This window comes from Thunnus albacares, chromosome 24 (genome assembly GCF_914725855.1).
Source record: "Thunnus albacares chromosome 24, fThuAlb1.1, whole genome shotgun sequence".
Classification (NCBI taxonomy): Eukaryota; Metazoa; Chordata; class Actinopteri; order Scombriformes; family Scombridae; genus Thunnus; species Thunnus albacares.
In genome coordinates, this window is record NC_058129.1 from 14,186,771 (window position 1) to 14,200,511 (window position 13,741).

At 40.8% G+C, this 13,741-nt stretch overlaps 1 protein-coding gene across 16 annotated transcripts in view; it reads left to right on the forward strand.

Annotated features, from left to right (window-relative positions):
- The first annotated feature begins 6,634 nt into the window (after nt 1-6,634).
- The window catches only part of pou3f3b (POU class 3 homeobox 3b), a 185,543-nt gene continuing 178,436 nt past the window's right edge, over nt 6,635-13,741 (forward strand). For 14 of the 16 annotated variants that reach the window (XR_006400993.1, XR_006400986.1, XR_006400995.1 and 11 more), the window contains exons 1-2: nt 6,635-6,904; nt 8,064-8,541. The gene's annotated coding sequence lies outside the window, so the exon portion shown is untranslated. Of the gene's footprint in view, nt 6,905-8,046; nt 8,542-9,214; nt 9,329-13,741 lie in introns of those variants that run through there. The other 2 variants (XR_006400989.1, XR_006400990.1) reach the window with 2 other exon arrangements.

Genomic DNA, 13,741 nt, shown 5'->3' on the forward strand with positions numbered 1-13,741 from the left:
GGACAAGCTCTTTCTTTGTGACGCTGGGGCTTTAAAATGGTGCCAACCAAGCAGCATGGACGAAGGATTTGAAAAAGGCACAATGAGCTGGAAGAAAAAGAAAAAAAAATCCTAGCTACCTGGGAAACAAAACCAGGGGCAGGCGAGAAAATGTCGAAGAAAGAGAAAAGGGGGGGAAGAGGGGGGAAAAAAGTGTCACAGACTGACCCTCCCTCCCCTCTATACCCCAGCCAATTCTGAGTCCTTAGAGTGAGCGGCAGGCATTTCTAGTCTTGAGAGGAGTGACAGAGAGAAAGGCAGGGACAAAAAAAAAGGAGAGAGAAAGAAAGTGAGAGCCCCGTCCGAAAGAGGGGGAGAACAAGAGAGAAGAGAGTGGCAAGGGGGAGGGATGGAGGGAGAGCAACTTGAATCGTTGTCATCAGCTCCGTCACGTTGAATAGGCCTAATGAATGCAAGTGAGTGTTGAGGAGCCATGGCCAGCTCTATCAAGGCAGGTAATACCGCCCAGATTTAATTGGGAGCAGGTATTGGAAGGGCTGTATTACTTTAATTGGGTAGGGGTTCTCTAAATGGAAAAGACAAAGTATAATGGCCAAATTGTGGTGCACAATAGCACTTAGCCCGGGATTGTATGCATTCGCTAATCTGCCCTGGAATGAGGCAATTCTGAACAATTTTCTCAGTGAAACCAGCTGCAGAAAGCTTGTCCCCCTTTTTTGTTCTCCCTTGGGAAAATGTAAGATTGAAACAGAAAATACCTTTACCCGGGCAATCATTTGCCACGTGTGGAAAGCGGATACAGCAGTGAGTGGTGGAAAAAAAAAGAAAGGGAGAGAGAAAGGGGAATCTTTGTAGCAGGGAGAATGGAAGGCAAAGGAGATAAAGCGGGGCTCAAAGTGGGGCCTGTCACGGTCGCCAACAAGAGAATAAAGTGATGACATTTACAGTGACAGATGAGACTGCAAGGGAGAACTGCCCACTATTTAGAAGGAGGAATCTGATATTTAACAGACGTGGCCTCTGATAATTAACAGTGGACATGTATTTAGTGGTGGGCCTTGTCATTATTAATGACAGCCTGAGATACTGATATCCATCCGATCTTAAGGAAGTACAGCCGGCCATGCCAGGATCGTGGATGTTTTAAAGACTTGTGAGCAAGTTGTGGTGCATTATATTCTATGGGGTTTTAATTCCGAGGATCTTTTTGTAAAATTTATCTGAAAGGAGCGAAGAAAATCATCTCAGAAAATGCTGCAACTATAACCCCTGCACTTGCTGTGGACAGGAAGTGCTTAGCAGCACGCTGCCACATTATCCCAGCATGCACTGTGCTAGTGAGCTCAGTCTTGTGTATCTTATCACCAAGGGAAATGGAGGGAAGAGGAGCAAACAGCAGAGAAGACAAAGTCGTGTTCGCATCAAAAGAAATAAGTTGCTGTTTTTTTTTTTTTTATCGCTTTACAACTCTCAGTTTCTGCGGGGAGTGGGGGAAGGCAGGGGAGCTAAGTTGTACAGTAATTGTGCTGGTGAAGTGAGAATGATTGCTTTTTATTGTCCATTGTCCCCACAGGTTAGTGCGAGGAAGGTATTGTGTATCCTCTTCGTGGAGAGGGAGAGGTAGGGACAAAGCATGCAGCGGTGAGGGCCTCTCCTTTAGCCCAGGTGGGTTTCTCATTTAGCCTGAAAGCCGGCTGAGATGAGAGATAGCGGCCGGACACTGCATTTACTAAAAGGACGCCCCGCTGGGCAGTCGCTGCCCTGCAATCCAGAACATTCATTCCACTCACAGCACATATGCGCCACAAAGACTCAATGCAAAAAGTTTCTGAGGACAGCAGCACGCGATTCAAGCCTGCCGCTCTTTTCACTTTACCGTCATCAAGTCCAAACTGTAATGACTATATCTCGTATTCGGCATTGTAACGAGGGAAAAAAAAACCCAACAGCAGTATTGTCCCAAGGAAGCAAACCTTGGCATATTGTTTGAAGGCTAAATTGCTCTCTGCGAAATGCACCCTCTGCTTTATTGCAGGCGTCTCTCCCATTAAATGTGTGGGTATTGTGTATGGATTACAATAGCTAAGAGGAACCCAGGGACAGCTTAACCGTTCAGAGAGAGTGAGAGGGAGAGTCTATAAAAAGCACAGAGAGTGGCTGGGGTTTTGTCGGGAGACGCATGCTTGCTTTCCCACCTGGTGAGGAGAGGAGAGGGTTTTAGGGAAGAACTCACTGTCATGAATTTTACATGTAGAGGAGAAGAGGCAGGAGGAAGTGGCCAACTCCAGAATAGAACATTCCTTGTATATTAGATTACAGTACAGGGATTCCTTGGAGGGAAACTCTTGATTAACTTGTACCAAGTGTGTCTAGCAATTAGTTACACTCTGCAGTGGGTAATCCACTGGTATCAGAATGACTTAGTAATGATATGTAATTAAAAGATGAATGAATATGTTACTCACGTGTAATGCAAATTGGATCTCGAGCACACTTTGAAAATACACTGGACTCGTAATCTAATTTATTAGATTAATTGTGCAATATAGCAAATCCCTCATTTCACCTTTTAGCCTAGTTTTTTTTTGTCTAACAACCTCAAGTGAGGTTTTTTTTTGATGGAGAATTCACTTTTTTCTGATCAAATCTGACCATTCCCTCATAGTTGCATTATTATTCAGGTACTTAAGGGTTTGCTTTGCTTTTACAGTTTGCTGTACGAGCTTAATTTCACTAGAGAAACATATCTTGGGAACGTGGGTTGTTTCTGATTATAATGTTAAAATGTTTAGCAACACAAGTGAGTCTATTTCAAGAGTTTTGTTTCCTAGTAGTGAGCATAAGCTAGTTTATTCGGCTGACTGAGAAAGCCTTAATTTAGATGACCACTGACTAAGCAGAGTGAGCAATAATTTGTCAATGTCAGCTGTCCAACATGGATTTCGTTCACATTTATCTGTGTTACCTTCTTTTAATGAGCCTTTAACACTGTGATTATCAGTTTTAGCTTTATTGTACTACTCTTGAAAGAGGTGCCAGAAATTTGAAAAATGTAAAACTTTACATATGCACATCTCATTATGGAGCATCAGTGTGTCATCTTAGTTGAATATAAAGTTGAACATACAAAATATGAAGATGGTTCTTCATATTTTGTATGTTCCCTACTTATTAGATAAAGTATCAATATATGAAACAACTGTATTCATATAATAATTTATGGCAAATATACGTAGGCACAAAATAAAGTTTTCTATTCCATCTAATCATGGTCAAATTAACCTCTTTTTATCAACTTTCTATGTATTTTCTATTGTTTTTCTATGCTGGAGACCTACATGGCTTCAGATTTGCACTATTATGGTGGTTTGATTTAACAAATTTATTATTAATATGCAACATATTATGGAAAGCCTCCAAACTTTGACCCTCTTCAATACAGAACCTTGAGGTTAAAACAATAAAGCGGGGTATACAGCAAGGCCCTTATAGTGTCAGGTAATATTGTATCAGGTTTGACGGGAAAAAAAGTGGAAAATATGGATGCATATTGATGCAGATGTGAGGAAGAATCTGCACGATCTCTCTTTCACTGTCACTCAACTTGGTTTTCAAAACAAAGCTTTTAAATTTTCACAAGTCTCTCTCTCACCATCCACATCCCACATGTCATTTTGGCACATGTTGCTTTCAATGACTTCTTTACAAATCAGGTATTTGTCACATTTAATGAACATTATTTCACACCTGGCACAAGAACAATCTGCTGTACAGATGTACGTTATATCAGCGCTGCTGCAGCTTCTGTTTGGACCGGAGATTCAAAAAGGTGTTATTTTGTTAGAGGAAGATATATTTTTAACACCATCAGACCATCAAAAAGCTGGAGATGTAAGAGGAGTGGATTGCAGAAAACAGTTACAGTATCAAATTTATTGGGTGGAAATGTAATTAACTGCAAATGAACTGGCGCCTGATACTTCAAAATGCAACCAAAGCAGCACTTTGAAATTCTTACTTTGTTATTCTGCTCTTTAAAAAAAATAGCAATCTTTTATTGTTGATTATCCATTTAAAAACTATTTACTCAATTCATCTTTAAAAAGACAAAACATTTTCTTTCAATACACATATTTTTAACTGATATCAACATCTGATTGAAGCGATAGAAAAACATGTCAACAACAAAACAGACCTCGATTGTCCTACTTTATGGCTCATTTTTCAATTAAGGATAAATTATTTCCATTTTCCTGTATTTTTAGCCATGCTAGTGGCATGGACCTGGGGATTGTAATGCCAGTCTGTTAGATGGTCATTGTGTGGTCACCATAGGATACATCCTACTGATTTTGATGATCCCATAAGTTTACCTCTTGTGTGACTAGCTGGTTGACATTTTTGGCTTTTAGTGAACAGTGTCTCAACAACAGTACTGGATGAATTTGCCACAAAACAAAACAGCAGACATTCATGGTTCCCAGATGATGAATCCTAATGACTAGTGATCCTTCGGCTTTTCATCTGGGGCCACCAGTCAGTTATGATTTTCACTTATCCAGTGAAATAACTCCACACCTACATGAATAACCATAACATTTTATACAAAAAGACCATGTAACCTATTGACTTTGATGATCCCTTTACCTCTAGCGCTATCAGCATGTTGACATTTTTGGCTTTTAGTGAAATGTCACAACTATCAAATGAATTGCCATTAAATTTTGTAGACATTCATAGGTCGCAGATGATGAATCCTAAAGACTGTCACCAGTCGGTCTAGTGAAATATCTTAACATCTGCTAGATGGATTGGCACACAATGTGGTACAAACATTCGTGGTTTCTAGATTATCGCCCAGCCAACAGGTTGTTATTTTTGGTTTTGAGTGAAATGTCTTGAATTGCATAGATTGCCATGGAAGACATTTATATTCTGTACAAGAGGAATTGCACCAACTTTGGCAGTCCTGACTTTTTACCTAGTGTAATCATCTAGACAAATTGAAAATTTGTCCTGTACTAATGACTTTGGACTTTTATCCATTCTTCAGTTTTGTTTTCTTTACAATGAGCGTCACAACTTCCCAGAGCCATGTGGCTGTAGACTCCAATTAAGGGTACATTATGTCACTGTATTTTTTGCATTACAGCTGTGGGTGAACTTTCTTCTTTCCCAGCATACTGTGAAAACCTTGTCCAGAGCCACAACAGTATGCATTGGTGCTCAAAGCCCACTCTGTTTTGGGCATGGGAGTTCCCTCTTCTGAAATCAGAGGCGGAATATAAACGGCGGGCACCCATCCATCAGTTAGAAGCAGATGAATCAGTCTGATTCTGTTAAAGAGTTTTAGGGGTAGGAGGTGGTGAGAGCCCAGTCTTAGATCACATGATAAAGTATGCTATGGCAGATGAAAACAAATAGGACCAAATGAGTAATCAGGCCCTTGCTTCCCCCTATCCGTCTCTTGCAACAGAAGTAGCATTGCGCTGAGAGTGTATGCAGACACTACAGTCTGGTTAAGAGGTAATGCGAGCTTGTTTTTGGGTAAGGGGGTGGGGGGTGCTGGCAGTGTAATTTGTTCTGTCTGACGGAGGCATGTTGTGTTGATGAGGCTGGGGGCCTGGGCCTCTGTGCACTTGCTCCAAGAACATTTCCAGTCTGGGGTTGCAGGGCCCTTGGTGGGAGTAACATACCCACATCCCTCTGCCATTTGAGCCCATGGAGGCTTCCACCGGTAGCCCTTCGAATGAGATGCATAGATAACACAGACACACATACACATACGCCTCTGGAAAACAATGTTTCCTTCACTCACTGTTAAGCATTTTCTGTGACAAGTCAGAGAGGTATTTTTCCTCTGCTCTGTCTGTGCGACCTGGGCTATTTTCTCAAACGGCCTCTCTGCAGCCGACCTCGACCCGGGATGGTGTCAGTTATTTCATGGTGACAGAGAGAGTTAGGCCGACATGTGTTGGCGCTGAACCCTCCCTGCAGTCGAGTCTGCCGGGGCTGCTGCTGATGAGAACAGACAGCCAGGTAGATCCACAGGCGTGATAGAACTCAACTGAGGATTTCTAGGCTTCTTGAAGGGTTTCATCAGGATTTCTGGGTCCCTCAAAGTGTTACATCACTCCCACTGCAGTGATATACAGTAACAGATTGTGTGCCTGTATAAAAGGTATGAGTCCTTAGTATATGAATGTTATATCCATTAAATGTACAGCTTTTGTGTTGTTTTTAGGACATTAGGTGGATTAGCATGTTATAGGTTATTTTATTTTAGAACATTTTCACTCATTTTTCTTTTATATACACTTATTTTTCCTATTATACATCCAGCAGACACGTAGCATCATTAGCATTCATGTGAAGTCATGTCTGTGTCATGGATGTATAAGAGCTGGATAGATCGCCACCGCTCAGCCTTGCAGCCAATTTTTCCCAGTGGCCACTCGAGGTATTGCAGCGAAAAATCCCCCTGCGGCCCAAAAAGGATTTTCCCCATAGACCACCATTGTAAAAGAGACGTCTGTAAAACTGTTGATAGGACACCTCGAACTGCAAACAACGTCAATTATAACTCTTTCTATTATTAACTTTTGATCCATGGAGGTTTTGTGTTTGAAAACTTTCCTCGAGCCGAGAAAAGCGATTTAAAAATCCGTGACGTCATCATAATATAAAGTCTATGGGTCGAGCGGGAGCTCGAGGGCGGGGCCAGCGGGGGAAACACTACTGCGCATATTCAGTGGGCCGCACAACACGGAAGCAAACCCGGAAGCTGGAAACCTTTTTGGCGTATGCGCCAGACGAGCAATTCCTACAGGACTGAATGGGCGACAATTTTAGTCCGCTAGCCAGCTCATATAATACATCAATGGTCTGTGTCCACCTGATGAATGTAAGTCCATTGTTAAGTCTTCTTCAAGTTCTGTTTTGGTCTCCACCAACTCCTGAGAGAAATATATTTTAGGCTTTTAGCTGCTAAATGCAAGTTAGCTAGTGGCTAATTTTGTTTGTCTGACATGTACTGCTGAAGAAGTAGTGTATTGTAGGTGTATCAGAGCTACTGTTGCAGCTGAAAACAACTGATGAATTGTCACAGTGAATAAAAACAGTAAACTGTGTGCTGTAAAACCAAAACTATGAGCTAACGTAAAAGATGCTAAAGCGATCCCGTAGTTTTAGCAAAGTCACTGAGGAACCCCTTTCAAATAGCCTACGCATAGTCATTTGATTACATTTTAATATAAAACTACTTATATATATTATTATCTGTTATATTATTACACCAGTTTTCACTTAAAGCAGAATTAACGTTTTGACCAGTGGGAAAAGCTAGACACAAGGTTGACATATTGTCACCTGAATGAGTTGGCAAACAATTTCCTATTTACACAGCTACAGTAGCACATTCATTTGGAGTTGTGTTTGTGTCCACCTGATAAATGTAAGTCGAATATTCACTCTCCTTTTTAGCTCTTTTAGTGTAGTTCCAACTCCCGAGGGAAATATATATTCCTTTTTAGCTGCTAAATGCTAGTTAGCTAGTTGCTAACTTTGTCGGCTCTTTGGTGCTGCGCAGGTAGTGTGAAGTGGATTTATAAGAGCTTTTTTTTAACTGAATCTTATAAAAAAAACCCAAGGTATTTATCATGTCAGAGCAGTTTCAACTGTTTTAATTTGATATTTTTATGATTTGATATTAACTGGATATGTGATTAAATCGAATACAGCTGCGTTTCAACCACAAGAGCTAAGAACTGTATAGGGTTACTGTAGTTAACATTAAAATTAGTGCAATATTTCCTCTTAATTCAGCAGTCTGGATTATTATCATGGACATCAAGAAAAACAGACATATGGTCTTATTTATTGGTAAATGTAAGTAGCTATGTACATAGTAAAAGGTTGGCTCAGTTGCTTTATATCTATTATCATTTACTAGTAAGCACATGCTTGGTGAGTTAACATATTATCTAGTGTTCTCATCATTTTCATAACTTGTATAGCAAATTAGGAGTTCCATTCATTTTCATTTAGCTTTGTTGTTAATACAGTCATCAGAGAGAGAGACAGACAGACAGAGAAAGCCCAGGCCAGACAGGGAAAGAAAAGAGGAGTGAACAGGTAAGAATTTGCACTATGAGCTGTAATGTTACCTCAAAGAGCCCATCCTTCTGATATGAGCATTGTTTTAAACCAATTTCTCCCATTGTTCATGCTAAGTGCATGAACAGAGTGGCCTTTTTTTAAGTTAAAGTGTATCACTTAGTGGTTGTCAATACAGATTTCAGAGGGAGACAGGCCTGTGTGCTGTAATGTTATCCCATTGAGCACATCATTATGATGTAATTGTTAAAAAAGAATTTATCCCACGTGCAAGACCAAAACTAGACATAGTGTATGTGGTTGTCAGTAACAATGTGATACATAGTGGTTGTTCACACAGGCGTCAGAGAGAGATAGAGGCAGACAGAGAGAGAAAGAGAGCAACAGAGCCCAGTCCAGGCAGAGAGAGGAGAAAGAGGTGACCAGGTAAGCATTTCAACTGTGAGCTGCAATGTTATCTTATAGAGCCACAATATGGTTGTCAAGGACAGTATGTTACATAACGGTTGTTCACACAGACATCAGAGAGAGAGAGAGACAGACAAAGAGAGAGAGTGACAGAGCCCAAGCCAAGCAGAGAGCACCAGTGATATTTGGAATTTAACTGTTTAAAAGGGAAAATGCTGTGATTGTACTGATAATGTTATTGTGTTCAAGAAAGTACTAGATAGTCATAGTATATTGTGTAGAATGGCAGGAAACGCAATGAAAAAGTATTACGTTTTCTTGGGGAGGACCTCCAGACCCTCTGCCAGATTTATATCGCCACTACTTTCCAAATCAAATCTACACGCTTGTTTATGGGATCTCTAGTGGTGCCACTGAATATTCAAACCTAATCTGAATCCAAAAGTTTAGCCTAGTGGTTCTCAAACTTTTTCAAGGACCCCTAACTGATGCAAATTAGACCACAGACCCCCATTTGATAAGATTTTGCCCCAGGGTCCCCTATCTGATAACATTTTTGCTTTTAGATGTTTTATTACAGAAAGTGTATGAAACCCATGACTGAAATCATACACTCTGTCATTGTGTTACGAATGGATGGAATTATAGTGAAAATAAATTATTCCCCTCTTTGCTGGGGATGCTTTGGAGCTCCCCCAAGGACCCCTGGAAGTCCCTGGACCCCACTTTGAGAACCACTGGTTTAATCTATCAGAAGTTTTCTATTCATGAAAATGGACAGAAATCACGGCGCAGCAATGAAAAGGTAACATTTCAGTGTAGCTAATTACTTCTAAAAGAAACTTTCAACACTAGTGGCTGTTTGCCACACTTCCTTTTCTTTAGTTTATACTCTCCCTCTGCCTCCTCTCCCTCCTCTCTCTCTCAGCGAGGAATGAAATCATCTGAGTTGTGTCCGCAGAGAATAATCAGACTCATGTTTGTATACATTTCAGAGAGCGTGCCTGGCTGTGCATGTTTCATAGCTCGTTGGTTTTCCTTCCTCATGTTGTTATATGAGTCATTGCTGTTCTGGTGCAGTAAGATGTCTTGTGTGTTGCAAGTGGGTACGTGGGCACTTTGGTAAATCTAATAGGGGAAGGTTGCTAATTCAAATCTGTTGAGCTTCCTTTTAATTAAGCAGAGCATCTCCAAGTGGAAAGGATTGTGGTTGGATTGCTTGCAGGTGTGAACTCACACTGGAAAAAGTTCAGTTTGACTTTCCCTGGATAAATAAAGGTTAAAAAGAAGAGGTACTGTAATGTGGCTGCGTGTGTTTGTATCTGTATGTGTGTGTGTGTGTGTGTACTTGTCTGTTTGAAGAGCTGCACCTTTGAAGGCGGCGTGCCTGTGAGCTGTCAGTGGGTCCCGGGATGGGGAGGCGGCGGCGGCGGTGGCGGCGGTGGTGGTGGTGAGGTTAAGTGCAGCTTTTACACGCACACAGCAAGGCAGGGGAAGAGGGCAGTGGTGGCGGCCCGGTGCCTAGGATGAACTGATGCCTGGGTAAATCTGTGTGTGTGTGTTTGTGTGTGTGTGTGTGTGTGTGTGTGTGTGGAGAGGTGACTGGGGTCATAGCCAGCAGCAAGGTTAATGCAGAAATCCTTTCACACACAGGCACCATGCTTTCTCTTTGTCTTTCTGTCTCAAAGAGGTAGATGTTAAGGCATACAGACACACACACACGTGCACACCATACAGTAGGTTCAAAGCCTGAATCTTTTATTTGAAGTGAAGGCCACATACCAGACGTCATTAGACTGGACATTTGGTTTTCACACTAGTGTGCAGCCTCTGTTACTTCAAAACTTTACACTAACTGATAGTGTACATTTTTATCACTTATTGGAAACGTAAAAAGAAAAGATGGCAGCGCTTTCATGCTAAGGAAATGAATAAATGTATCATATTGTGTTTTCAACGTCCTGATGTCTATATCTCTTTTTACATTCCAATACAATGCACACAAGATGATCAAAACAGTCTTCCTTTGAGCATTTCATTGCACTGCGAGTTACTGTACGTGACAGAAAATCATAAACTGATTGTAGCATCTCATCAACATGCAACATTTTGTCATGACGTTATAAGCAGGATAGATGTTCAGAGTGTGTGGTGGGATCGTCTAACGGCGTACAACAGGGGATCCTTCAGGAAATGATTTCCATCATCCCCTCTTGTTGTTGTTGTTGTTGTTAACAACCTATTTGTTGTGAAGTCCGCACAACAGCTCAGAGATGACACATCTTGATTGTCCCTATGATTTGTGATATCATCACTATCAACGTCTCATCCTGCACCCTGTTTTTTTTTTTTTTTCCTCTCTCTCTCTCTCGTTCCATCTGTGGATGTATGTTGTGTTGTGGGTGTGTCTGAGAGTTGCTTTGAAAGACGACGCTAAACGCAACTGTTGGTGATACGCCTCGCATCTCTGGATCATATGTCTGAAGATCGTATTGCATCGGTTTACACTGGTGAACTCTGACACAAGACTTAATGCTGTTAACTGATTCCAAACCATCTTTACCGACTGCTGACTGTTGAGGGAACAGACCTGCAGAGTCCAGAATGGTGTCTGCTATTATTTTAGATAACCCAGCTATGCTGGAGTATAAACTTCTGCACAAAAAGATGCAGCAGGAATCTTTAGATTTGTTTTTTTTTTTTTGGTATACAGACAGGAAAACGCAGGGAGATAGATGGCTAACTTCCAACGGAGGTCCCTAGCTGCTTGGCGCTCTATAATGTGTTCACTTACTGTCTGGTTAGTGCAAGTCACCAAGCTTCCAACGCCTCCTATTTTGCTTTGACGCTTTCTTTTTGACTTATTCCTTTAGTATCAAAAGTCTTCTTTCCCCGTTTATCTCTGATATTCAACAGTCAACCTGTTCTGACACTCAAAAGTCACCTTTTCACAACAGGAAAACAGAATGGACAAAATAAAAACGCTGATAACAACACCTCACCGGCAAAAAAAAAGCTGATGGATTACACTGAACAGATAAACAATATAACATAGCAGCATGCATGGATGGATTAATTTACATCTCCCCTACTTCGTGCCATGTACTTCATTAAAGAACATCAAACGTCAAAGTCTCTCAAAGAGCTGTGAAGAAGGAATTAGAGTTAACAGTTCTGTATAACAACACCGGTCAAAAATGATGTCAGGGATGAGATGTCAGTTGTTAAAGTCCTAATGATGATACTTAAACCACAGTTAGTAGCACCCTTATGTATATTGTCAAAGAAGGAAATCATCCTTTTATTCAGCTGAATGAATTTTTTATACCATCCCTATAATTTTAGTTCTTTATTAAACACCTTTGGGGTGCATCATGCTACTGCAATTATTTTTAACCTGTTTGCTTCACACATGCTGCTACATGTCACACTTGTGTTTTTAATGCTCCACATGTTATCTCCTGCATGCCGACAAAGGGAAAAAAAGCCCTTTTGCTTACCTCAGAACACTTATAACGTACTTAGATATATTTCAGCCTGAAGGTCAACAGAAAACAAAATTTCACACCTACAACGGTTCTTAAACAGCTTCTATGATTGCAAAACATCAAGGGATATGCAAAAGAAGTTGCTGTTGAAGTGAAGATTGGTTAATAAAGATATTTTCTAATATGTATGAATCTAAAATCTTAACAAAGGAGAAACAATAAAGACACTAAACAGCCGTGATGCAGTGAGCATTTTTTTAAAAGCCGCTACAACCTTGGCCTTTATGTTTCTTGTTTAGACAGTGCTTTTAGTATGATTTGTGTCCTTTATGGATGTTCTTTTCAAGGAGATCAATCTCCCCACAAAGCCCTTTTATTTAGCCATTCGCCAGGATTATGAAAAATGTATTAATTAAAATAAAAGCCTTCTTGATGGCATCACGTCACTAAAACAGATCAAAATAAAATATTTATTGGTGACACTCTGAGCTTTTTTTTTTTTTTTGCTAAAGATAAAGTTGATCTGCCTAACATTGATCGCTGGCAAAAAAAAAAAAAAAAATCCAAACAAACAGCTAAAGTTTGTGAGTTATGATGGAAGTCTTGATAGCACTTGTATCATCAATCAGTAAACAGATGGTTTTCCTCTCTGTCGCTGGCTGGATAGCTAGCAGAACAGTCGGTTGATGAGACAATGACATATTGGCATCAAGACGAGCTTTCGGCACTGACTCGGCGTCCAGGTGCGGCTCAGATTGGTGTTTTCTGTGTCCACACTCATGTTTTTCTCACCTGTTTTATATTCTCAAGGCTGAAATCTTGTTCATCTGTCATCTTTGCTCTTTTTTGATGAGCAATTTAAGAGAGATTCAACTCTAGCATGAGGAAAAAGGAAAGAATCTAACCTTTATTATAGACCACATACGCAACATCTCCCAAATCCAACAAGTTTACTTAGAGCGCCAACAAGCCCTCGTCTCATTTACAATGATTGATTAACGTTACAATTAAAATTCCTGGCTGAGATTGTTTTGATTAATATTCCCTTCTTGTCTTGAGGTTCCAAACCACCCATGATGACATGGAAATAAATAAACACGCACCGGAGCACTGGCAGAATTCTCAGAGAGACGAGCAACATCTACCCAGGATCTTTGGCGAGAGAGAGAGAGAGAGGGAGAGAGAGACAGAAAGAAAAGAGGGGGGAGAGAGAGTGAGAGGAGGGAGCACTTCCCATATTTCTGCCGCTGATTGACAAGGCTGACATATGGAATAGTTCACCTATTCCCCAGTGACAGGAAGATGGGGGAGAGCGCAGGGAGAGGCGGGTAAACTTGCCTGCGAGGCTGAGTGGAATTTTTTTTTTTTTTTTTTTTTTTTTTTTTAGATTCAGCGCTTCTGATCAAAAGGACTCATATCTCCCCTACTAAATTTAGCACCAGTGGCAATTAGTGGCGGAGTCACACAGCCACTCCAGGAGCAGCTGACAAATGGTACCTTAACAAGTCGGAGATGTACGCCGCAGTTTGATGGATTTGTGTGTGTACAGCTGAGGGGAACTTACCAGAGTGTTTTTCTTTCTGTGTGCATGGTATGTGCATGTGATACACATACTAGGGGTATATGTGTGTGTGTGTGTGTGTGTGCAGTCGGCTGATCAGCTTCAGCTTGTGTTGGTTAGTGAACTTCAGACAGGCTGTGCAGCTAAAACATTAGATAAGGTTTTTTAT